This window comes from Triticum aestivum, chromosome 4B (assembly GCF_018294505.1).
Source record: "Triticum aestivum cultivar Chinese Spring chromosome 4B, IWGSC CS RefSeq v2.1, whole genome shotgun sequence".
NCBI classification, from domain to species: Eukaryota; Viridiplantae; Streptophyta; class Magnoliopsida; order Poales; family Poaceae; genus Triticum; species Triticum aestivum.
Genome location: NC_057804.1, coordinates 669,892,600 through 669,916,457, shown reverse-complemented (window position 1 = coordinate 669,916,457; position 23,858 = coordinate 669,892,600). Strand labels below are relative to the sequence as shown.

Genomic DNA, 23,858 nt, shown 5'->3' with positions numbered 1-23,858 from the left:
CTTTTTTCGTCTCCTTCTTTTTCTTCTTCTTCCTTCTTCCTTCTTCCTCTTTTCTTATTTTTCCTTATTTTCCTTTTTTCTTCTCCACTAACCTAAAATCTACTAACCTAAAATGCACTAATAGTACAACTAATAACCTAAAATGCACTAATAACATCGATGAAAAAAAGTATGAAAAAAGCATACACCATTTATATATATGAACAAAAAAAAGCATATACATCATCTATATATGAACGAAAAAAAGCATACATCATCTATATATATGAAAAAAAACATACATCATATATATGAACAAAAAAAGCATACATCATATATATATGTGAGAAAAACATACATCATATATATATGTGGACAAAAAAAAGGGAGGAAAGGGGCGCGGGCCGGCCACCAGACCGAACGGGGAGGGGCGGCGCGCACCTTCGGGGCAGGGCACGAGCACGGGGTGGCGCATCGATGGCGAGCTTGGGGCAGGGCAAGGGAGCGGGGTGGCGCGGACACGGCGAGCTCGGCCGGGGCAGGGCAGGGGCGAGGCGGCGGTGCAGACATGACGAGCTCAGGGCAGGGCACGGGGCGACGGCGACAAGGAGCGGGCGGCGATAACAACGAGGAGCGGGCGGCGACGGCGGGGGCGACCTCGGGGTGGCGACGGCGAGCACGGGTAGCCTGGCGGCATCGATGAGCTCGGCGTCGTCAGGGGGGCAAATGGGCGATGAAATCTAAAACTGCTAAGTGCTTTCTATATATACAGGAAGCTTTGGTCCCAGTTCGTGGGATGAACTGGGACAAATGCCTACCTATGGTCCCGGTTTGTGCCACCAACCGGGACCAAAGGTCTCTTTTCAACAGCCCAAAGGGCGGGAAACAGAGGCCTTTGGCCCCGGTTGGTGGCATGAATTGGGACCATAGGGGGGCAGTGGTGCCGGTTCGTGGCACGAACCGGGACGAATGCCCACCTATGGTCCCGGTTGGTGCTACCAACCGGGACCAAATGCCCTGTGCTGGCGCAGTGCGCTTGTAAGTTTAGTCCCACCTCGCTAGTTGGGAGGGGCTCGGAGTGGTTTATAACCGCTGCTGCGCCCACCCACTCGAGCTCCTCCCAACTGCAGGCTTACGGGCCTAAATTGTGCACTGCTATGCCTGTTGGGCCTGCTAGGCCTTCTGCGGGCCTGAATCCTGGCCCATGAAAGGGTTTCTAGTCGTATTTAGGCCGTGGAGGCCCAGTAGGTGGCATTTTTTATTTTCTTTTTTGTTTTCTTTTTTGCTTTTTATTTTCTTATTTCTACTAAATACTTATAGTTTTTTAGTCATTTCTTTTTGCTTTTAGGTCAAAAAAATTATAAACTTTCTATTAGTGCCATTAGTTCTAAAATTTGAATAGTTAAAATTTCAAATTTTTAAATGTATGTGAATCACTAGTTTATGAATAACTTTACTATAAAGTTAGATTTTTTAGTGATTCTTTTTCCTGCTACTTAATATTACTGTGTTTTATCATTATACTTTATTTGGTAATTTTAGGTTATTTTTAATATCCGTTTTAATCAAAAACAAATTTTGTTATTCTTTTGCTATTAAATTCCTTTTGCTATTAATGTGTTGAAAAAAAATACTTTCTGAATTTAAGTTGCATAAATTTTATATAAGTTTAGTTTCAAAAATACTAGAGGTTTATAAAAGCTTTTTAGTTGATTCCTTTTGCTATTATAGTTTTATAAAAGCTTTTTAGTTGATTCTTTTTGCTATTGAAGAATATTATAGTTTTGTTTTAGTTCATCATAACAGAATATTTTAATTGGTTTTAGTTTTTAGTTGATCATAACAAATATTATAGTTTTACGCATTTTGTTATTTTCATGCATTTACTGCTTTTTAAGCTATAAGACCCTGAAATTGAAAAACATTTCCAATGAACTCCGAAAAGGTTGAAAATTGGCATGATATCATCATTTCACCCACATAGCATGTGCAAGAAAGTTGAGAGGGTTACAGCAAAAACTGGATGCACTTCGTGTACAAAACGGACAATCTCTTTCGAAGTATCAGGGTTTCGGACGAAAGCTCATCTATTACAAAGGGATTTCATTTTTTGAACTTATTTGAACTCCAGACTTCTTGTGTGTTCAAAATGCACCATTCAAAGCAAAATCACCAATTTTGAACCCTTTCTGACATCATTTGTTATTTTTCATGCAATTACTGCTTTTTTGAGCCATAAGACCCGGAAATTGAAAAGCATTTCAAATGAACTCCGAAAAGGTTGAAAATTGGCATGGTATCATCATTTCACCCACATAGCATGTGCAAGAAAGTTGAGAGGGTTACGGAAAAAACTGGATGCACTTCGTGTACAAAATGGACAATCTCTTTCGAAGTATCAGGGTTTCGGACGAAAGCTCATCTATTACAAAGGGATTTCATTTTTTTGAACTTATTTGAACTCCAGATTTCTTGTGTATTCAAAATGCACCATTCAAAGCAAAATCACCAATTTTCAACCCTTTCTGACTTAATTTGTTATTTTTCATGCATTTACTTCTTTTTTGAGCTATAAGCCCCTGAAATTGAAAATCATTTCAAATGAACTCCGAAAAGGTTGAAAATTGGCATGGTATCATCATTTCACCCACATAGTATGTGCAACAAAGTTGAGATGGTTACGGCAAAAACTGGATGCACTTCGGGTACAAAACGGACAATCTCTTTCGAAGTATGAGGGTATCAGACGAAAGATCATTTGTTACAAAGGGATTTCATTTCAGGAGAAAGTCTTCACTTTTTCTTTGCTTCTGTCCTTTCCTTATTGCGCCGTAACCATGGATAATCTTCATCGTTTAACAGGTTACTTGGGTCAGCCTTGACTTTGAAGGGAGGAATTTCATGAAACTTTTCATAATCTTCGGACATGTCTGTCTTGCCCTCCACTCCCGCGATGTCTCTTTTTCCTGAAAGAACTATGTGGCGCTTTGGCTCATCGTATGATGTGTTCGCTTCCTTATCTTTTCTTTTTCTCAGTTTGGTCGACATGTCCTTCACATAGAAAACCTGCGCCACATCATTGGCTAGGACGAACTGTTCGTCTCTGTACCCAATATTATTTAGATCCACTGTTGTCATTCCGTACTGTGGGTCTACCTGTACCCCGCCTCCTGACAGATTGACCCATTCGCACTTAAACAAAGGGACCTTAAAATCATGTCCGTAGTCAAGTTCCCATATGTCCACTATGTAAGCATAATATGTGTCCTTCCCCCTCTTGGTTACTGCATCGGTTACTGCATCAAAGCGGACACCGCTGTTTTGGTTAGTGCTCTTTTGATCTTGGGTGATCGTGTAAAATGTATTCCCAGTTATCTCGTATCCTTTGCAAGTCAATACAGTCGAAGATGGTCACCTGGACAACGAGTACAACTCATCACAAACAGTGTTGTCACCTCTGAGACTTGTTTCCAACCAACTGCCGAAAGTCCTGATGTGTTCACATGTAATCCAGTGGTCACACTGCTCCGGGTGTTTGGAGCGCAGACTGTTCTTGTGTTCATCGAAATACGGGGTCACCAAGGTAGAGTTCTGTAGAACTGTGTAGTGTGCTTGAGACCAAGAATGTTCGTCCCTGCATATTATTGAGTCCCCTCCAAGCGTGCCTTTTCCAGTCAGTCTCACCTCATACCGCATTTAGGGAGACCAATCTTATTAAGGCCAGGAATGAAGTCAACACAAAATCCAATGACATCCTCTGTTTGATGGTCCATGGAGATGCTTCCTTCTGGCCTAGCGCGGTTACGAACATCTTTCTTCAGGACTCCCATGAACCTCTCAAAGGGGAACATATTGTGTAGAAATACGGGGCCCAGAATGACAATCTCGTCGACTAGATGAACTAGGATGTGCGTCATGATATTGAAGAAGGATGGTGGGAACACCAGCTCGAAACTAACAAGACATTGCGCCACATCACTCCTTAGCCTTGGTATGATTTCTGGATCGATCACCTTCTGAGAGATTGCATTGAGGAATGCACATAGCTTCACAATCGAACGTTTTTCGGTAGAAGCCCCCTCAATGCAACCGGAATCAGTTGCGTCATAATCACGTGGCAGTCATGAGACTTTAGATTCTGAAACTTTTTCTCTGGCATATTTATTATTCCCTTTATATTCGACGAGAATCCAGTCGGGACATTCATACTGAGCAGGCATTCAAAGAAGATTTCCTTCTGTTCTTTGGTAAGTGCGTAGCTGGTAGGACCTTCATACTGCTTTGGAGGCATGTCGTCTTTTTCGTGCAAACGTTGCAGGTCCTCCTGTGCCTCCGGTGTATCTTTTGTCTTCCCATACACGCCCAAGAAGCCTAGCAGGTTCACGCAAAGGTTCTTCATCACGTGCATCATATCGATTGAAGAGCGTGATGACCCACAAGTATAGGGGATCAATCGTAGTCCTTTCGATAAGTAAGAGTGTCGAACCCAACGAGGAGTAGAAGGAAATGACAAGCGGTTTTTAGTAAGGTAGTTCCTGCAAGTGCTGAAGGTAGCGGTAACAGATAGTTTTGTGATAAGATAATTGGTAACGGGTAACAAGTAACGGTAGTAGCAAAAGTGCAGCAAGTGGCCCAATCTCCTTTGTGGCAAGGGACAAGCCGAAACAAACTCTTATAATAGGTAAAGCGCTCCCGAGGACACATGGGAATTACTATCAAGCTAGTTTCATCACGTTCATATGATTCGCGTTTGTTACTTTAATATATTGGTATGTGGGTGGACCGGTGCTTGGGTGCTGCCCTTACTTGGACAAGCCTCCCACTTATGATTAACCCGCTTTGCTAGCATCCGCAACTATGAATGAAGTATTAAGTCAAAGTCTAACCATAGCAATAAACTAGTGGATCCAAACCAGCCCCATACGAAGCAACGCATAAACTAGGGTTTAAGCTTCTGTCACTCTAGCAACCCATCATCGACTTATTACTTCCCAATGCCTTCCTCTAGTCTAAAATAATTGTGAAGTGTCATGTAGTCGACGTTCACATAACACCACTTGAGGAGAGACAACATACAACACATCAAAATATCGAACGAATACCAAATTTACATGACTACTTTTAGCAAGATTTAACCCATGTCCTCTGGAACGAATGTAACTACTCACAAAGCATAATTATGTTCATGATCAGAGAGGTAATAAATATGATTAAGGATCTGAACATATGATCTTCCACCAAGTAAACCAACAAGCATCAACTACAAGGAGTAATTAACACTACTAGCAACCTTACAGGTACCAATCAGAGTCGCGAGACGGAGATTGGATACAAGAGATGAACGAGGGTTTGGAGATGAGATGGTGCTGATGAAGATGTTGATGGAGATGAGTCCCCTCCGATGAGAGGAGCGTTGGTGATGACGATGGTAATGATTGCCCCCTCCCGGAGGGAAGTTTCACCAGCAGGATCGCCGTGCCGGAGTTCTAGATTGGTTCTGCTCAAGTTCCGCCTCCTAGCGTCGGAGGTTCTTCCCGAAACCTCTCTCTTGATTTTTTCTGGGACGAAACGATCACATAGCAGAAGGGGGGTGCTGGAGGAGCCACAGGGGGCCCACAAGCCCACCAGGCGCGCCCTAGGGGGGTGGGCGCGCCTACCAGGCTTGTGGCCTCCTGCTAGGTCCCCTCCGGTACTTTTCCTGCCCAGTATTTTTTATATATTCCAAAATAATTCTTCATTGAGTTTCGTGGCTTTTGGAGTTGTGCAGAACAGGTATCTCCAACTTGCTCCTTTCCCAGCCCAGAATTCCAGCTGCCAGCATTCTCCCTCTTTGTGTAAACCTTGTAAAATAAGAGAGAGTAGGCATAAGTATTGTACCATAATGTGTAATAACAGCCCATAATGCAATAAATATCAATATAAAAGCATGATGCAAAATGGACATATCAACTCCCCCAAGCTTAGACCTCGCTTGTCCTCATGCGGAAGCCGAGATCGATAAGTATGACCACTTGTTTAGAGATAGAGGTGTCGATAAAATAAAATACGAACATGCAGGCATCATGATCATCTTTAGAACAGCAATATTATCATATAATCTCTTATGCTAAAGTGACAATTCGTTCACCATGTAAAAGTATGAATCAAGAACCTTATGGAGAACTAGCAACCAATAGTCTTTAGTCATTGAAACAATTGCAATTTATCATAATATCGAAAAGAGTCAAAAGTATGAGCTTGTAAGGCAAATCCACATACTCAATCATCATTTAGTCTTCTACAATTGCTAACACTCACGCGATACTTTATGAGATCAAAGTTTCAATTGGACACAGAGAAAGATAGGGGCTTATGTTTGTCTCCCAACTATTTACCTCAAGGGTAATGTCAATGATAATAATTCATGGCTACTCACTTCCAAGTTGATATATGAATAAAGATCTTTCTCTAACACATGATGCTTGCCAAGATGCCAGAATAAGGAATTGGTGTTTATCACCATGACTCTTTTAAGGATAAAAAGTAAAGGTGCAAGATAGGCCCTTTGCAGAGGGAAGCATAGGTGGCCATGCACTTTTTGGTTTGGATGCATAATCTCTTAGTGTGGAGGAACGTCACTTTATATTGCCCCTTGTGATAAAGAACTTTATTATGCAGTCTGTCGCTTTGATGAATTCCTCATCACAAGTTCGTAGAAAGCTTATTTTCCACACACCAATAGATCATACATATTTAGAGAGCAATTTTATTGATTGCACCGATCACAACTTACTTGAAGGATCTTACTCAATCCATAGGTAGGTATGGTGGACTCTCATGGCAAAACTGGGTTGAGGGTTTACGGATGCACAAGTAGTATCTGTTCTTAGTGCGGAAGTTTTGGCTGATATGAGGTGGAAGCAAGCATCACATATTAAAGGATCTATAGTCATATAACATTGTTCAGAAACAAGCAAGCATAATTCATTATGTTGTCTTCCTTGTCCAACATCAACTTCTTAGCATGCCATATTTTAATGAGTGATCACAATCATAAAAGATGTCCAAGATGATATATTTATATGTGAACCTCTCTCTCTCTCTTCATTACTTCCTATTAATTGCAACAATGACCAAGGTCTACGTTTGTCAATCCACAACAAGTTTCAATCATCATTCTTTTTGTATGTGAAGTCATCACCTCCCCACAAAGATCACTACATGATCTGTCATGCATGTTCTTTTTACTATTTTCTTTAGATCATGGCAAGAAGCAAAGCCCTTAACTAAATCACACTCTTTATTATATAACTCAAGGACTCGATTACATTGGGGTGACACAAAGTAAAACTCAAGACTAGATCATACTAAAACTCATATACTACTACTAGATCAAAATACTACCAACGGGATCGAATTAAGATAAGGATGGAAAGTAAAAAGATGTGATGGTGATACGATACCGGGGCAACTCCCCAAAGCTTGGCGAGAACCAAGGGGATTGCCCATACCCATGTTTAATTGTCTTCTTTCGGAGGTGATGGTGGAGGAGTTGTTGCAGAACTCCTGAGCTTGTTTAATTTCTTCTTGAGGATGGAATTTTGCTCCTTTAGATCACTAACTTCCTCTTCTAGCCTCAACACCCTTTGACTTAATTCTTGCTTACTTTCCTGTAAAAGATGATAAGGAGTAAACAAAACCTTAGGCTTCTTCCTTGAGTCAGGAAAGCTTGACTTCTTGAACTCCACATCCATATACCCAGGCCGGGGTAGAGGGACTCCTTCTTCATCGAAGCTTGTTTCTTCTCTTCTCTTTTGATCATACCCCTTTTCTTCATTTGTAGACCAGCCATAAAGCTCCAAATCCCCATAGACCTTGGGGTTAGAAAGGTAGTCAGCCACATAGCTCTCTTCCTCTGAATCTTGGGAGGACATCCCTGCTCTAAATCTGCTGCAGAAACAGCTCAAAACGAAAACAGAGGATTTTTGCGTGATACGAGGGTCAGACCTTTTGGGAGATTATATAATGAATTTTTACCGACCATAAGGAGTGTTCCACAAGAAAACGGAGTTCGAGGGGCACACGGGGTGCTCACAAGCCCCCCAGGCGCGCCCAGGGGGTAGGGGCGCGCCTGGTAGGCTTGTTGCCTCCCCATGCACTTCTCGGACTACTTTAAATTTTCCTATTTTTCATAAATATTCCAAAACGTAGAAAAATTGCTATTGGGATACTTTTGGACTCTGTTTACTTACCGTAACTCATACCTCTTTGTTTTCAGAGTCTGAAACGGGCTGGTAGATATCTCTTATGTACTCCTCCGGGGTTATGACATTAATAATATTACTTTCAACATTTAAAGGAGTACCTGATATATAATGTTTGATTCTTTGCCCATTCACAACTCTCGGAAAGGTTCCTTCCGCGTTGTTGATTTTTATGGCACCAGAACAATATACTTCTTCGACAATGTAAGGACCTTCCCATTTGGAGAGAAGTTTGCCTCCAAAAAATCTTAAACGGGAATTGTGTAGAAAAACATAATCACCTACATTGAACTCACGTTTTTGTATCCTTTTATCATGCCATCTCTTAACTTTTTCTTTGAACAGCTTGGCATTCTCATATGCCTGAGTTCTCCATTCATCAAGTGAGCTGATATCAAATAACCTCTTCTCACCAACAAGTTTAAAATTGTAGTTGAGCTCTTTGATTGCCCAATAAGCTTTATGCTCTAGCTCAAGAGGTAAATGACATGCTTTTCCATAAACCATTTTATAAGGAGACATGCCCGTGGGATTCTTATAAGCAGTCCTATAAGCCCACAGTGCATCATCAAGTTTCTTAGACCAATTCTTTCTAGATCTATTAACAGTCTTTTGCAAAATTAATTTAATCTCTCTATTACTTAACTCTACTTGACCGCTAGACTGAGGATGACAAGGAGATGCAATTCTATGGTTAACATCATATTTAGCAAGCATTTTACAGAAAGCACCATGAATAAAATGTGAACCACCATCAGTCATTAAATGTCTAGGGACTCCAAATCTAGGGAAAATAACCTCTCTAAGCATTTTAATAGAAGTGTTATGATCAACACTACTAGTTGGAATAGCTTCTACCCACTTAGTAATGTAATCAACATCAACTAAAATATGAGTATACCCGTTGGACTTTGGAAAAGGTCCCATATAATCAAAACTCCAAACATCAAATGGTTCAATAGCAAGTGAATAATTCATAGGCATTTCCTGACGTTTACGAATATTACCAATTCTTTGACATTCATCACAAGACAAGACAAACTTACGAGCATCCTTGAAGAGAGTAGGCCAATAAAAACCAGATTGCAATACCTTATGTGCTGTTCTGGCTCCAGCATGGTGTCCTCTGTATGCCTCGGAGTGGCACTTCTATAGGATCTATCCCTGTTCATGCTCAGGTACACAACGTCTAATAACACCATCTACTCCTACTTTATATAAGTCTGGGTCATCCCAAAAGTAATGTCTCAAATCATAGAAGAACTTTTTCTTTTGTTGGTATGTGAAACTAGGTGGTATATATTTAGCAACAATATAATTAGCATAATCAGCATACCAAGGTGCACTACGTGAAGTACTGAAGGCATTCAATTGTTCATCAGGAAAACTATCATCAATAGGTAGTGGGTCATCAAGAACATTTTCTAACCTAGACAAGTTATCTGCTACGGGGTTCTCAGCACCCTTTCTATCAACAATATGCAAATCAAATTCTTGTAGCAGAAGTACCCATCTAGTAAGTCTAGGTTTAGCATCTTTCTTTTCCATGAGATATTAAAAAGCAGCATGATTAGTGTGAATAGTAACCTTGGAATCAACAATATAAGATCTGAACTTATCACATGCAAAAACGACTGCTAACAATTCTTTCTCAGTAGTAGCATAATTTCTTTGGGCACTGTCTAGAGTTTTACTAGCATAATGAATAACATTTAATTTCTTATCAACTCTTTGTCCTAGAACAGCACCAACAACATAATCACTAGCATCACACATAATTTCAAAAGGCAAGTTCCAATCAGGTGGTTGAACAATAGGTGCAGTTATCAAGGCTTTCTTAAGTATTTCAAATGCTTCTACACAATCATCATCAAAAACAAAAGGGACATCTTTTTGCAATAGATTAGTGAGAGGCCTAGAAATCTTAGAGAAATCTTTAATAAACCTCCTATAGAAACCAGCATGGCCAAGGAAACTTATTATGCCTTTTACGTCTGAAGGGCATGGCATTTTCTCGATAGCATCAACTTTAGCTTTGTCCACTTCAATACCTCTCTCAGAAATTTTATGTCCCAAGACAATTCCTTCATTAACCATAAAGTGGCACTTCTCCCAATTCAAGACAAGATTAGTTTCTTCACATCTCTGCAAAACTCGATCAAGGTTGCTTAAGCAATCATCAAAAGAAGACCCGTAAACGGAGAAATCATCCATGAAAACCTCAACAATCTTTTCACAAAAGTCAGAGAATATAGCCATCATACATCTCTAAAAGGTAGCAGGTGCATTACATAAACAAAAAGGCATACATCTATAAGCAAAGGTACCTAAAGGGCAAGTAAAAGTGGTTTTATCCTGGTCAACATGTGCAACAGGTATTTGAGAGAAACCAAAATAACCATCTAGAAAGCAAAAATGTATATGTTTGGATAATCTTTCTACCATTTGATCAATAAATGGTAGAGGGTAATGATCTTTATTAGTAGCTTTATTTAATTTTCTAAAATCAATTACCATTCTATAGCCAGTGACAATTCTCTATGGAATCAATTCATCTTTATCATTAGGGACTACAATAATACCTCCCTTCTTAGGGACACAATGCACTGGACTTACCCATTCACTATGAGCAACGGGATAGATGATACCTTCTTCCAGAAGCTTTAGTATTTCTTTTCTTACCACTTCCTTCATCTTAGGATTCAATCTTCGTTGAGTATCAACAATTGGTTTGAATTGAGGTTCAGTTCTGATTTTTTGTTGACATAGAGTGGGACTAATGCCCTTAAGATCATCAAGAGTATATCCAATAGCAGCACGGTGCTTCCTCAGAGTTTTCAATAATTTCTTTTCTTCATGCTCTGAAAGGTTAGCACTGATAATAACAGGAAATATCTCTTTGTCATCAAGATAAGCATATTTAAGAGTATCAGGTAATTGCTTAAGCTCAAATACGGGATCACCTTTGGGTGGAGGTGGATCCCCAAGTAATTCAACAGGCAAATTATTTTTAAGCATAGGTGGTTGTTCAAGAAAGATTCTATCTATTTAATTTCTTTCCGTCATATGCATATCATTTTCATGCTCAAGTAAATATTGCTCTAAAGGATTAGTAGGAGGCACAACAATAGAAGCAAGACCAATAATTTCATCCTTACTAGGCAATTATTTATCATGAGGTTGTCTACCAAACCTGGAAAAATTAAACTCATGTGACACACCTCCAAAACCAACAGTAACGGTTTGCTTTTCACAATCTATTTGAGCATTAACAGTATTCAAGAAAGGTCTACCAAATATAATGGGACAAAAGCTATCTTGTGGGGTACTAAGAACAAGAAATCAGTAGGATACTTAGTTTTCCCACACAAGACTTCAACATCTCTAACATTCCCAACAGGGAAAATGGTATCCCTATTAGCAAGTTTAATAGTAACATCAATATATTCCATTTCAACAGGTGCAATCTCATCTTTGATTTCATCATATAAATCTTTAGGTATTGCACTAATACTAGCACCCACACCACATAAACCATGATAGCAATGATCTCCTATCTTCACAGAAACAACGGGTGTGCCAACAATAGGTCCACGCTTATCATTAACATGAGGTTTAGCAATTCTAGCAGTATTTTCACAAAATTGAATGACATGCCCATCAATATTATCAACCACGAGATCTTTAACAATAGTAATACTAGGCTCAACTTTATTTTTGTTCAGGGGGTGTAGAAGTTCTAATATAACCCTGTATCACAGTCGAAGCTTTAGCATGATTCTTTACTCTAACATGAAAAGCTGGTTTCTAAATATAAGTAGTAGGAACAATAGAATCATTATAAGAAATAATTTTCTCTTCAACCGGAACGGGTTTAGCAACATTAACTTCTATGGGAGGATGATATTTAAACCACTTCTCCTTGGGGAGTCCAACATGAGTAGCAAATGATTCACATAAAGGAGCTACTATCTCAGAGTCAAGTCCATGCTTAGCGCTAAAATCACGAAAGATGTCTGTTTCTACGAAAGATTTAACACAATCAAACTTTAGATTCATACCTAACTCCTTACCTTCGTCAAACTCCCAATCTTAAGAGTTGCGTTTAATTCTTTCCAATAAATCCCATCTGAAGTCAATATCTTTCTTCATAAAAGAACCGGTACAAGAAGTATCAAGCATGGTGCGATTGTTGTGAGAAAGCCGAGCATAAAAGTTCTAAATAATAATTTCTCTCGAGATCTCATGATTGGGGCATGAATATAACATTGACTTAGCCTCCCCCAAGCTTGAGCGATACTTTCTCTATCACGAGGACAAAAATTATAGATATAATTCCGATCACGATGAACCAAATGCATAGGATAAAACTTTTGATGAAATTCCAATTTCAATCGCTTGTAGTTCCATGATCCAGTATCATCACATAGCCTATACCATGTGAATGCTTTATCCCTCAAAGATAAGGGAAAGACCTTCTTCTTGACCTCATCCTCGGGTAAACCTGCAAGCTTAAATAAACCACAAACCTCATCCACATAGATTAGATGCATGTCGGGATGTGATGTTCCATCTCCTATAAAAGGGTTATCCACCAGTTTCTCTATCATACCCGTAGGAATCTCATAATAAATATTTTCAATAGGTGTAGTAGGTTGAGGGGCAACTCTTTGTGCCTCAGGTTGGGGTGAATATACCCCGAACAAGCCTCTCAAAGGATTAGTTTCCATAGTAGCAAGTAGCAGAAAATTTTAGCACACAATATAAATTTTTCCTTACCAAATTCCACTCACCAAAGGTGCTTCACTCCCCGGCAACGGTGCCAGAAAAGAGTCTTGATGACCCATAAGTATAGGGGATCAATCGTAGTCCTTTCGATAAGTAAGAGTGTCGAACCCAACGAGGAGCTGAAGGAAATGATAAGCGGTTTTCAGTAAGGTAGTTCCTGCAAGTGCTGAAGGTAGCGGTAACAGATAGTTTTGTGATAAGATAATTGGTAACGGGTAACAAGTAACGGTAGTAGCAAAAGTGCAGCAAGTGGCCCAATCCCTTTGGTAGCAAGGGACAAGCCGGAACAAACTCTTATAATAGGTAAAGCGCTCCCGAGGACACATGGGAATTACTGTCAAGCTAGTTTCATCACGTTCATATGACTCGCGTTCGTTACTTTGATATATTGGTATGTGGGTGGACCGGTGCTTGGGTGCTGCCCTTACTTGGACAAGCCTCCCACTTATGATTAACCCCCTTCAAAAGCATCCACAACTATGAACAAAGTATTAAGACAAACTCTAACCATAGCAATAAACTAGTGGATCCAAATCAGCCCCTTACGAAGCAACGCATAAACTAGGGTTTAAGCTTCTGTCACTCTAGCAACCCATCATCTACTTATTACTTCCCAATGCCTTCCTCTAGGCCCAAATAATGGTGAAGTGTCATGTAGTCGACGTTCACATAACACCACTACAGGAGAGACAACATACAACACATCAAAATATCGAACGACTACCAAATTCACATGACTACTATTAGCAAGACTTAACCCATGTCCTCAGGAACGAACATAACTACTCACAAAGCATAATTATGTTCATGATCAGAGAGGTAATAAATATGATTAAGGATCTGAACATATGATCTTCCACCAAGTAAACCAACAAGCATCAACTACAAGGAGTAATTAACACTACTAGCGACCTTACAGGTACCAATCGGAGTCGCGAGACGGAGATTGGATACAAGAGATGAACTAGGGTTTGGAGATGAGATGGTGCTGATGAAGATGTTGATGGAGATGTTGATGGAGATGAGTCCCCTTCGATGAGAGGAGCGTTGGTGATGACGATGGCAATGATTTCCCCCTCCGGGAGGGAAGTTTCCCCGGCAGGATCGCCCTGCCGGAGCTCTAGATTGGTTCTGCTCAAGTTCCGCCTCGTGGCGACGGAGGTTCTTCCCGAAAGCTCTATCTTGATTTTTTCTGGGACGAAACATTCACATAGCAGAAGGGGGGTGCCGGAGGAGCCACAGGAGGCCCACAAGCCCACCAGGCGCGCCCTAGGGGGGTGGGCGAGCCTACTAGGCTTGTGGCCTCCTGGTAGGTCCCCTCCAGTACTTTTCCTGCCCAGTATTTTTTATATATTCCAAAATAATTCTCCGTTGAGTTTCTTGGCTTTTGGAGTTGTGCAGAATAGGTATCTCCAACTTGCTCCTTTCCCAGCCCAGAATTCCAGCTGCAAACATTCTCCCGCTTTGTGTAAACCTTGTAAAATAAGAGAGAATAGGCATAAGTATTGTACCATAATGTGTAATAACAGCCCATAATGCAATAAATATCAATATAAAAGCATGATGCAAAATGGACATATCAGAGCGGACCTCTAGGTCTTTCCAATAGGGTAGGTCCCAAAATATAGATTTCTTCTTCCACATGGGTGCGCGTCCCTCAGCGTCATTCCGAATAGATAGTCCGTCAGGACCCTTTCCAAAGATTACATGTAAATCATTGACCATAGAAAGTATGTGATCACCGGTACGCGTGACGGGCTTCTTCCGGTGATCTGCCTCACCTTTGAAATGCTTGCCTTTCTTTCGACATTGATGGTTGGTCGGAAGAAATCGACGATGGCCCAGGTACACATTCTTCCTACATCTGTCCAGGTATATACTTTCGGTGTCATCTAAACAGTGCGTGCATGCGTGGTATCCCTTGTTTGTCTGTCTTGAAAGGTTACTAAGAGCAGGCCAATCGTTGATGGTTACAAACAGCAACACATGGAGGTCAAATTCCTCTTGTTTGTGCTCATCCCACACACGTACACCTTTTCCAGTCCACAGCTCTAAAAGTTCTTCAACTAATGGCCTTAGGTACACATCAATGTCGTTGCCGGGTTACTTAGGGCCTTGGATGAGCACTGGCATCATAATGAACTTCCACTTCATGCACAGCCAAGGAGGAAGGTTATAGATACATAGATTGATGGGCCAGGTGATGTGATTGATGTTCTGCTCCCCGAAAGGATTAATGCCATCCGCGCTTGCACCAAACCATACGTTCCTTAGGTCATCTGCAAACTCAGCCTGGTACTTTCTCTTGATTTTTCTCCACTGCGACCCGTCAGCGGGTGCTCTCAACTTCCCGTCTTTCTTACGGTCCTCTCTGTGCCATCGCATCAACTTGGCATGCTCTTCGTTTCTGAACAGACGTTTCAACCATGGTATTATAGGAGCATACCACATCACCTCCGCAGGAACCCTCTTCCTGGGGGCTCGCCTTCAACATCACCAGGGTCATCTCGTCTGATCTTATACCGCAGTGCACAGCATACCGGGCATGCGTTCAAATCCTCATACGCACCGCGGTAGAGGATGCAGTCATTAGGGCATGCATGTATCTTGTGCACCTCCAATCCAAGAGGGCATACGACCTTCGTTGTTGCGTACGTACTGTCGGGCAATTCATCATCCTTTAGAAGCTTCTTCTTCAATATTTTCAGTAACTTCTCAAAACCTTTGTCAGGCACAACATTCTCTGCCTTCCACTGCAGCAATTCTAGTATGGTACCGAGCTTTGTGTTTCCATCTTCGCAATTGGGGTACAACCGTTTTTTGTGATCCTCTAACATGCGATCGGACTTCAGCTTCTCCTTTTCAGTTTCGCACTGACTCCTTGCATCAATAATGACCCGGCGGAGATAATCATCGGGCATAATATCGTCTGGTTCCTCTTGATCTTCAGCACCTTCCCCCGTTGCAGCATCACCGTATTCCGGGGGCACATAGTTGTCATCATCCTCTTCTTCTTCGTTGTCTTCCATAATAACCCCTATTTCTCCGTGCTTGGTCCAAACATTATAGTGTGGCATGAAACCCTTATAAAGCAGGTGGGTGTGAAGGATTTTCAACGAAGAGTAAGACTTCGTATTCCCACATAAAGGGCATTGACGCCACTTAAAACCATTCTGCTTGTTTACCTCAGCCACTTCGAGAAAATTATGCACGCCCTTAACGTATTCGGAGGTGTGTCTGTCACCGTACATCCATTGCCCGTTCATCTGCGTGCATTATATATAATTAAGTGTCTCAAAGACCATTACAGAACATGATGGATATATAAGTGACCAAATTAATTAATAGAAGTTCATCATCACATTAATAAAACCAAAGCACTATAGTGATCAAATGTTATTACTTAAAATATAAATACATAAAGTTCATACATAGTTCTCATAGAACAGCATATAGCTCTCTAGCTAGAGCATCTAATTAAAACATACATTGAAATTATTGCAACTAAGGTAACAATTGATCCAACAGCATAATGATACCAAGCCTCATTATCAATGGCATATTTTCTAATCTTTCTAATCTTCAAGCTCATTGCATCCATCTTGATCTTGTGATCATCGACGACATCAGCAACATACAACTCCAGTTTCATCTTCTCTTCTGCATTTCTTTTCAGTTTTTCTTTCAAATACTCGTTTTCTTTTTCAACCAAATTTAACTTCTCGACAAGAAGTTCTATGTTGGTTTGGATTTCCGGTTCACATACCTCCTAGATAAAAACATCAATGTCACGTTGGTGGGCATAATTGGCATAAACACTAAATAAAACAAATAGTTATAGAAGATAATATACCACATCCAAATCATAGACAGGAGGAGGGCCGATGGGGGCGGATACGAAACCCATCGCACTATATAATAACAAATAATAATAAAAGTAAGAAAATTATACCAGTATCTATCTAAACCATACAAGGAAGATTTTTTTTTCTTTTAGAAAGAAGATAAGATCAAGAGGCTCACCGTGGTGGTGCCGGCGACGAGATCGGCTCGGGCGATCGACGGCGGTGAAGACGGGGACGAGACGTGACGGACCGCTAAATCTAGACAAATATCGGGGAAAATGGAGCTTCAAGGTCGAGCTTCGAGAGGAGAAAGCTTAACTAGTGTGGCTCGGGCATTTCATCGAACACCTCATGTGCATAGAGGTGAGCTAGAGCACCACACACCTCTCCCACACCTCTCTCCAAAAAATGAGCATAGTGAGTGAGCTGGGGGCGTGGGTATATATATAGGGAAATCATTGGTCACGGTTCGTGGCAGGAACCGAGACTAAAGGTCTCCACATGGTCTCGGTTCATGCCACCAACCGGGACAAATAGTTATGGGCAACATTGGTCCTGGTTCGTGCCAAGAACCGGGACAAATGGTTCCACACGAACCGGGACAAATGCCTCCCGAGGCCCTGGCCGGCGACGTGGGCGCACGAACCGGGACAGATGCCTCCATTAGTCCCGGTTCATGCTGAACCGGGACTAATGGGTTGGCTAGACCCAAACCAAAGCCTTGTTTTCTACTAGTGGACCGGCATCTGGTACTCAACTGGTGGCTCGGGTACATGCATCTATGGTGGTGTCGTGCCCCAATACGCGTGGATGTCCTCGGGCATGATAATGTACCTGCCTAGATGAAGGTCGAACAAAGAAGGAGCAGACAAGATAATAGTCTCCTGAGTACCCTGGCTAAATACAAGGTTATAAATCAATTTTCTATCGTCATTTTTATTAAGAAAATCATGGCGAACCATGATATCATAGTCTAAGTATATCTCAGAAAGAAGCATCTCTTCTGCCTCATGCAGCCTATCGGGTATCTCAAAATGTTGAGCTAAACGAGTGGCATAGATACCTCCATAAATAGTGCCCTTTGAACGGTTCGTGTTCAACCTTTGGGACACAATAGCGCCTAAGCTATAAGTTCTGTCACCATGTAAGGATGCATGCAAAACTGCAAGATCTGGGGAACTAAGGGCTCCAGCCTTCCCACCGCCAAGCAAACACTTCCCTATAAATAGAGAGAAGTAACGAAGCACAGGAAAATGTACACTAGCGGCTCTAGCACGGGACACCCCTCTCTCCTCTCCTACGACAATAGTGTCAATAGAAGCCTCCAAGTCCCTTGTACGAGGTTCATGAACATCCCCAATATAAGGTAGCTTGCACACTCGGCAAAAAATAGAAAGTTGCATGCGCCGGGGGATGTCATATAATTTGAATTCAACCATAGGAGGATTCTGCCTCGGATAGAATTTAAAACTTTGAACGAATGTATTACTGAGGAGAAGATATTGTGGACACTTATCTTCGACGAATGCGGTGAGGCCTGCATTCTCCACCAAGTAATTAAAATCTTCATAAATTTCGGCAGAGCGCAAGAATACGTCGCTTGGCCACTCACACGCTCGCACCTCCTCAACTCGGGGAACCGGATACTTCGGTTTCTTCTTCTCATTTCATCCTCTTTAGGATTACAGCTAGAAGAGCCCCTCAGAAATCTTCTCATATTTCTCTTTCCTTTCCCTAAAAAATTCTGAAATTTTTAGTGACTCAAAATAAAAGTGAACAAAACTTAACAAAACTCATAGCAACTACTCCTACAAGTGCCTAGAGGCCATATCATGCATCAAAACTACTTTGGACCAACTAAATTTGACATGCAAGCTCAAGAACATGGTCACCATAGCAGCAAAAATATGCAATACATAAAGCACTAGAACAAAAACTAATTGGACCAATGGAGGAGTCACATACCATGGAACAAATCCCCAAAACAGTTTGGTGGATGGAGCTTTGCACAAGGGAGATCGAAAAATGCAGCAAGATGAGCAAGAACACGGGTTTGAGTTGTGGCATGATTTTTTCTGGAGGTAGGGGAAGGAGATGGGTACAGAAATAAGTGGAGGGGGCCACGTAGAGCCCACAAGCCTGCTAGGCGCGCTCAGGGGGATGGGCGCGCCTGCTGGGCTTGTGGCCCACTGGTGCATCCCCCTGACATGTGTTCTGCTCTAAAAATTCTTAAATATTCTAGAAAAATTCATACTTGTGTTTCAGGGCATTTGGAGAACTTTTATTTTCAGGTCATTTTTTTATTGGACGGATAATGCAGAAAATAGGAAATAATGCTATATTTATTATTTTTATTCTAAATAACAGAAAGTAAAAGTTGGGTATAGAAGATTGTGTTTTCTAAATTCATCCATCTCATGGTCATCAAAAGAAATCCATCAATGAGGTTGATCAAGTCTCCTTGACGAAAAAAATTCGAATCGCATAAAACCGGAGAATCTTCGAATAACACTAAGTTACCTCAATGGGGATGTGCATATCCCCTACCATCAATATATCATATTTCATTTTGGCAGTAGGTAAAGGGAATTCAAAGCCCCCGATAACAATAGATGGAACTTTTTCAATAGAGTTGATACAATGAACACGATATTGTTTCTTTGGAAAGTGCACCATGTGCTCATTACCATTGACATGAAAAGTGACATTGCCTTTGTTGCAATCAATAACAGCCCCTGCAGTATTTAAAAAGGGTATTCCAAGGATGACCTCCATGCTATCATCCTTGGGAATATCAAGAATAGCAAAGTCTGTTAAAATAGTAACGTTCGCAACCACAACAGGCACGTCCTCACAAATACCGACAGTTACTGCAGTTGATTTATCGGCCATTTTAAAGAAATTTTAGTAGGTGTCAACTTTTCTAATTCAACTCTACGATATAAAGAAAAATGCATAACACTAACACCAGCTCCAAGATCACATAAAGCAGTTCTAACATAATTTCCTTTAATGAAGCAAGGTATAGTGGGCACTCCGGGGTCACCTAGTTTCTTAGGAGTCCCACCCTTAAAAGTGTGATTAGCAAGCATGGTGGAAATCTCAACATCGGGTATCTTTCTTTTCTTAGTCACAATATCCTTCATATATTTAGCATAGGGAAACATTTTAAGCATATCAGTTAAACGCATTTGCAAGAAGATAGGTCTAATCATTTCAGCAAAGCACTCAAACTCACTACACCACGACACTGCATTCCCTACATACGTGCGTTGGAAAAAGTCATTTTTACCGACCGACTGTTTGTTTGTAAAATTACTATCAAACTGTTGGCCGGTATTACTCGCATATAACAATCAACTGTCGGTCGGGAATGCTGAAATGTATAGTATCAAACCGTTGGATGGAAATAATTGCACTCCCGTCACACAGTCGGTCAGCAAATGTTCCCGACCGACCCTAGGCCGCTAACTGGGCGCTGAAAATATCCGTGTGCGCGCATGCCTGTGAAACTTAGCGCGAAGCCCATCCGAAATTTCCATGCCGCGCACCCTCACAGCCCACCTCCTAATACATCATCTGCTCAAGAAAAAAAAACACCACCCTGCTATCTCTCTGCCCTCTCTCCCTTATCTCTTCCTCTCCCGATCTGAGTGGCGGCGGCGGTGACGCTCGCATCTGGCGACGCTTTCACCCCTCTGTCCATCTCTTCCTTCCACCACTCCATTACCATCCCCACATCGCTGCTGATTTACCATGCGGAGGCTCCATTACCATCCCCACATCGCTGATGATTTCCCATGCGGAGGAGGTCCTGTGACACCGATGCCCTCACCCAGCTGCCGACGGCGGCACTTTTTGTTCGTGCCCAAGCGCCCAGTGAGGTCACCTCTCACCTCCCTTCTATGGTGCCACCGCCCCAACCCATACACAGCTTCCTCTTCCCCACTCCCATGGTAGCAGATCTGAGCAGTACAGGGTTCCTTCGGTCCTGGTGGTTCGGACTGAGGTGTGCGGCCTCTGCTCCCTTATCTTCTGGCGACTAGGAGCATGGTGGCTGGTGCCACAATCTCTATTAGCCATCTATGGTGGCAACGATATCAGGAAGCTCTCTCTTTCTCTCTCTAGTTAGTCCTAGTTTGCCAGAAGAGAAGCGATGCCCTATTGTTTATGTATGGTGATGATGAGTCCATGTTGTTGTCTAACTAATTCACTCTGTGGCGGTCCAGATTATATGCTTGAGAAGATCGACAGCGTCGACAAGAGTATCAGCTGGTATCTCTACATCCTCTTCTACAACCATTTAGGCACAACAGTGGCTGGGCTGCGGGTGAGTATGATTTGAATCTGCATTAAAGAGTGATTAGTCTTACTTTCATTGTTGTTATGATGAATGGTTTAGTCCGTGCATGAACTATATTATATCGTATCTACTTTTTTTATTGTTATTACGATAAATGGTTCAGTCTGTGCCTGAACTATCACTACTAGGGAAAAGGCTAGCAGCAGCGCGGGTTTTTGGTGTATCAGTAGCGCGGGGTGGGGCGCTACTAATAAGGCGCTACAGCTAACATATAGCAGTAGCGCGTGGTCACCGGCGCTAGTGCTACACAAGTGTAGCAGCAGCGCGGTTACTAGGAGCACGCTACTGCTAGTAGCTCTAGCGCCCTTTGCAGCAACGCGCTACTGCTATAGAGGCACTGCTGCTAACTTCTATACACTCGCTACTGCTAATTTAACAGGTTTTTTTTGTTTTTTTGGGCATATTTGTTTTGTATTTGAACAGGCTTTATAGAAGAATCTTTAGCACATAGAAATGTCATCATGATACACATACAAATGCATGCGAGACCACGAATATAATCATAGCATATACATACAAATAGTCTCATCATAATCATCATCCAACACAAAGTGGTCCCTCAGCATCATCTCGAAAATAGCGATACAAGTCCTTGATTACTTGCAAATACATCGTCATCCATCTAAACAATGGTATACGCGAGAAGAGCTATCACTTTGAGTACATGAGTTCGTATCCCTCTCTCGCATTAGCGTGAACCTAAACTAACTACTGCCTGTCGCTCGGAAGCCGGAAACCGGCAACACCTGGGCCTGACACTCCGGCCACTCATCGTATATATACTCCTGGCGTAGCACTTCTTCGCCATCGATGATCTATGCACCTGAAATTTGCCGAAACAGAAATGAATCAACATTCCGGCAAAACATAGGCCACTCAGCATCATTCCCTGGAAACAACAAAGCCACTTGGGCACAATCGAACAACTTCAATGAAAAGATATAACATGAGCAAACACTATTGAGGAATTTGCATATAACATGGCCACTTCAATGAAAAGATATAATCAACAATAATGGAATATGCAAATGAACATCAATGACATATAGCTACTGTTCCGTTTGACCAAGTCTTTGAAAAGAAAAACAATTCTGTTTTTTGTTTATAGCTAAATGCCATAGCTACTGTTTTTTATAGCTAAATACTTTTGTTTTTTGTCTAAAGCTAAAAGTCTAGGAACTACATTTTCTCTAACCCGTTTGACCCAGTACCTACACCCAATTTCTTCAAAAAATTCAGGTCCATAGTCCAAATAATTCAAATTTCATTTGAATGAAATTTGGAACAAATTCAGGTCCGTAGTCAAAATATTTTTTTATAGCTAAGTGTTTTTTGTTTATACCCTCTGTTAATTTAAATCTAAATGCTACTATTATTTATATGGGATAATTAGATTTATGCCCCTAGTTGTGTCCCACTCATCTATTTTACCCCTAATTCCCAAAAGTCACCGGTTCTGTCCAAGTCACTTTGCTCCTCTTATGCTTTTACCCTTTGACCGTTTCACCATCAGTTTGAAAACTTCATAACTAATTCATACTAAATCAGAAAAATGCAAATAAGATACCAAAATGTTCAGAAAAACATCACCTCTATGTCAGTGTCATTTGCATTCATGAAAAAAGTGTTGGAAAATGCCCATCCAATTTTTAGCTCTTATGCTACCACCATGAATAGTAAAATCTAAAAAAGTTCAACAAAAGTTCAAAAAATTCAAAAAAAATTTGGTGGCTAAGAATGACAAATGTTTGAAGTGCCTACCAAGTTTCATCAGGGAATAACATTCGTGGGTGCCGCGGCAAAAAAAAACAATCAACACTCCAAAATTGATTATTTTTTTGCCACGACTTCCAAGAATGTCGTTCCCTAATGAAACTTGGCAAGCATTTAGAACATTTGTCGTTCTTTGCCACAATATTTTTTTTGAATTTTTTTGAATTTTTTTGAGTTTACTATTCATGGTGGTATCAAAAGAGCTAAAACTCAGATGTGCACTTTCCAACACTTTTTTCATGAATGCAAATGACACTGACATATAGGTGATGTTTTTCTGAACATTTTGGTATCTTATTTGCATTTTTCTGATTTAGTTTGAATTAGTTATGAAGTTTTCAAACTGGCAGTCAAACGATCAAAGGGCAAAAGCATAAGAGGAGCAAAGTGAGTTGGACAGAAATGGTGACTTTTGGGAATTAGGGGTAAAACAGACGAGTGGGACACAACTAGGGGCATAAATATAATTATCCCTATTTGTATACCCTCTATTAGTTTAAAGCTAAATGGAATATCTATTTAGGAATTTTCATAAAAATTGCCCTAGCTAATTTCCTAAAAAAATTGCAAATTCCTAAATGCTATAAAATGCCTACTGCCCTAAAAAAATCTAGGGTTCATATGAACACCTAGGGTTCATATGAACATCAACACAGTATCAACACATATATATGTAATTGCCCTAGCAGAGAGAAATAGGAGGGTAGGGACAGGAGAGGCGTAGCCTTACGGTCGGCGGCGAGGGCAGGCTCTGGCTCGGGCAGCGGCGGTGAGGTCGAGGGCGGCGGCAGTGAGCTCGAGGGAGGCGACAGTGAGGTCGACGATGACGGCCTCGGGCGGCGGCTGTGAGGTCAAGGGGGCGGCCTC

At 41.3% G+C, this 23,858-nt stretch overlaps 1 long non-coding RNA gene and 2 pseudogenes across 2 annotated transcripts in view; 1 reads left to right on the top strand and 2 right to left on the bottom strand.

The window, feature by feature from the left end:
* Positions 1 to 5,239: 5,239 nt before the first annotated feature.
* On the bottom strand, positions 5,240 to 7,892 carry LOC123090449 (uncharacterized; annotated as a pseudogene).
* A 6,000-nt stretch (positions 7,893 to 13,892) lies between these two features.
* On the bottom strand, positions 13,893 to 14,465 carry LOC123090448 (uncharacterized; annotated as a pseudogene).
* Positions 14,466 to 20,541: 6,076 nt separating this feature from the next.
* LOC123089847 (uncharacterized) overlaps positions 20,542 to 23,858 on the top strand; it is an 18,954-nt gene continuing 15,637 nt past the window's right edge. For both annotated transcript variants that reach the window (XR_006442399.1, XR_006442400.1), the window contains exon 1: positions 20,542 to 21,185. This is a non-coding gene — a long non-coding RNA (uncharacterized lncRNA). The remainder of the gene's footprint in view (positions 21,186 to 23,858) is intronic.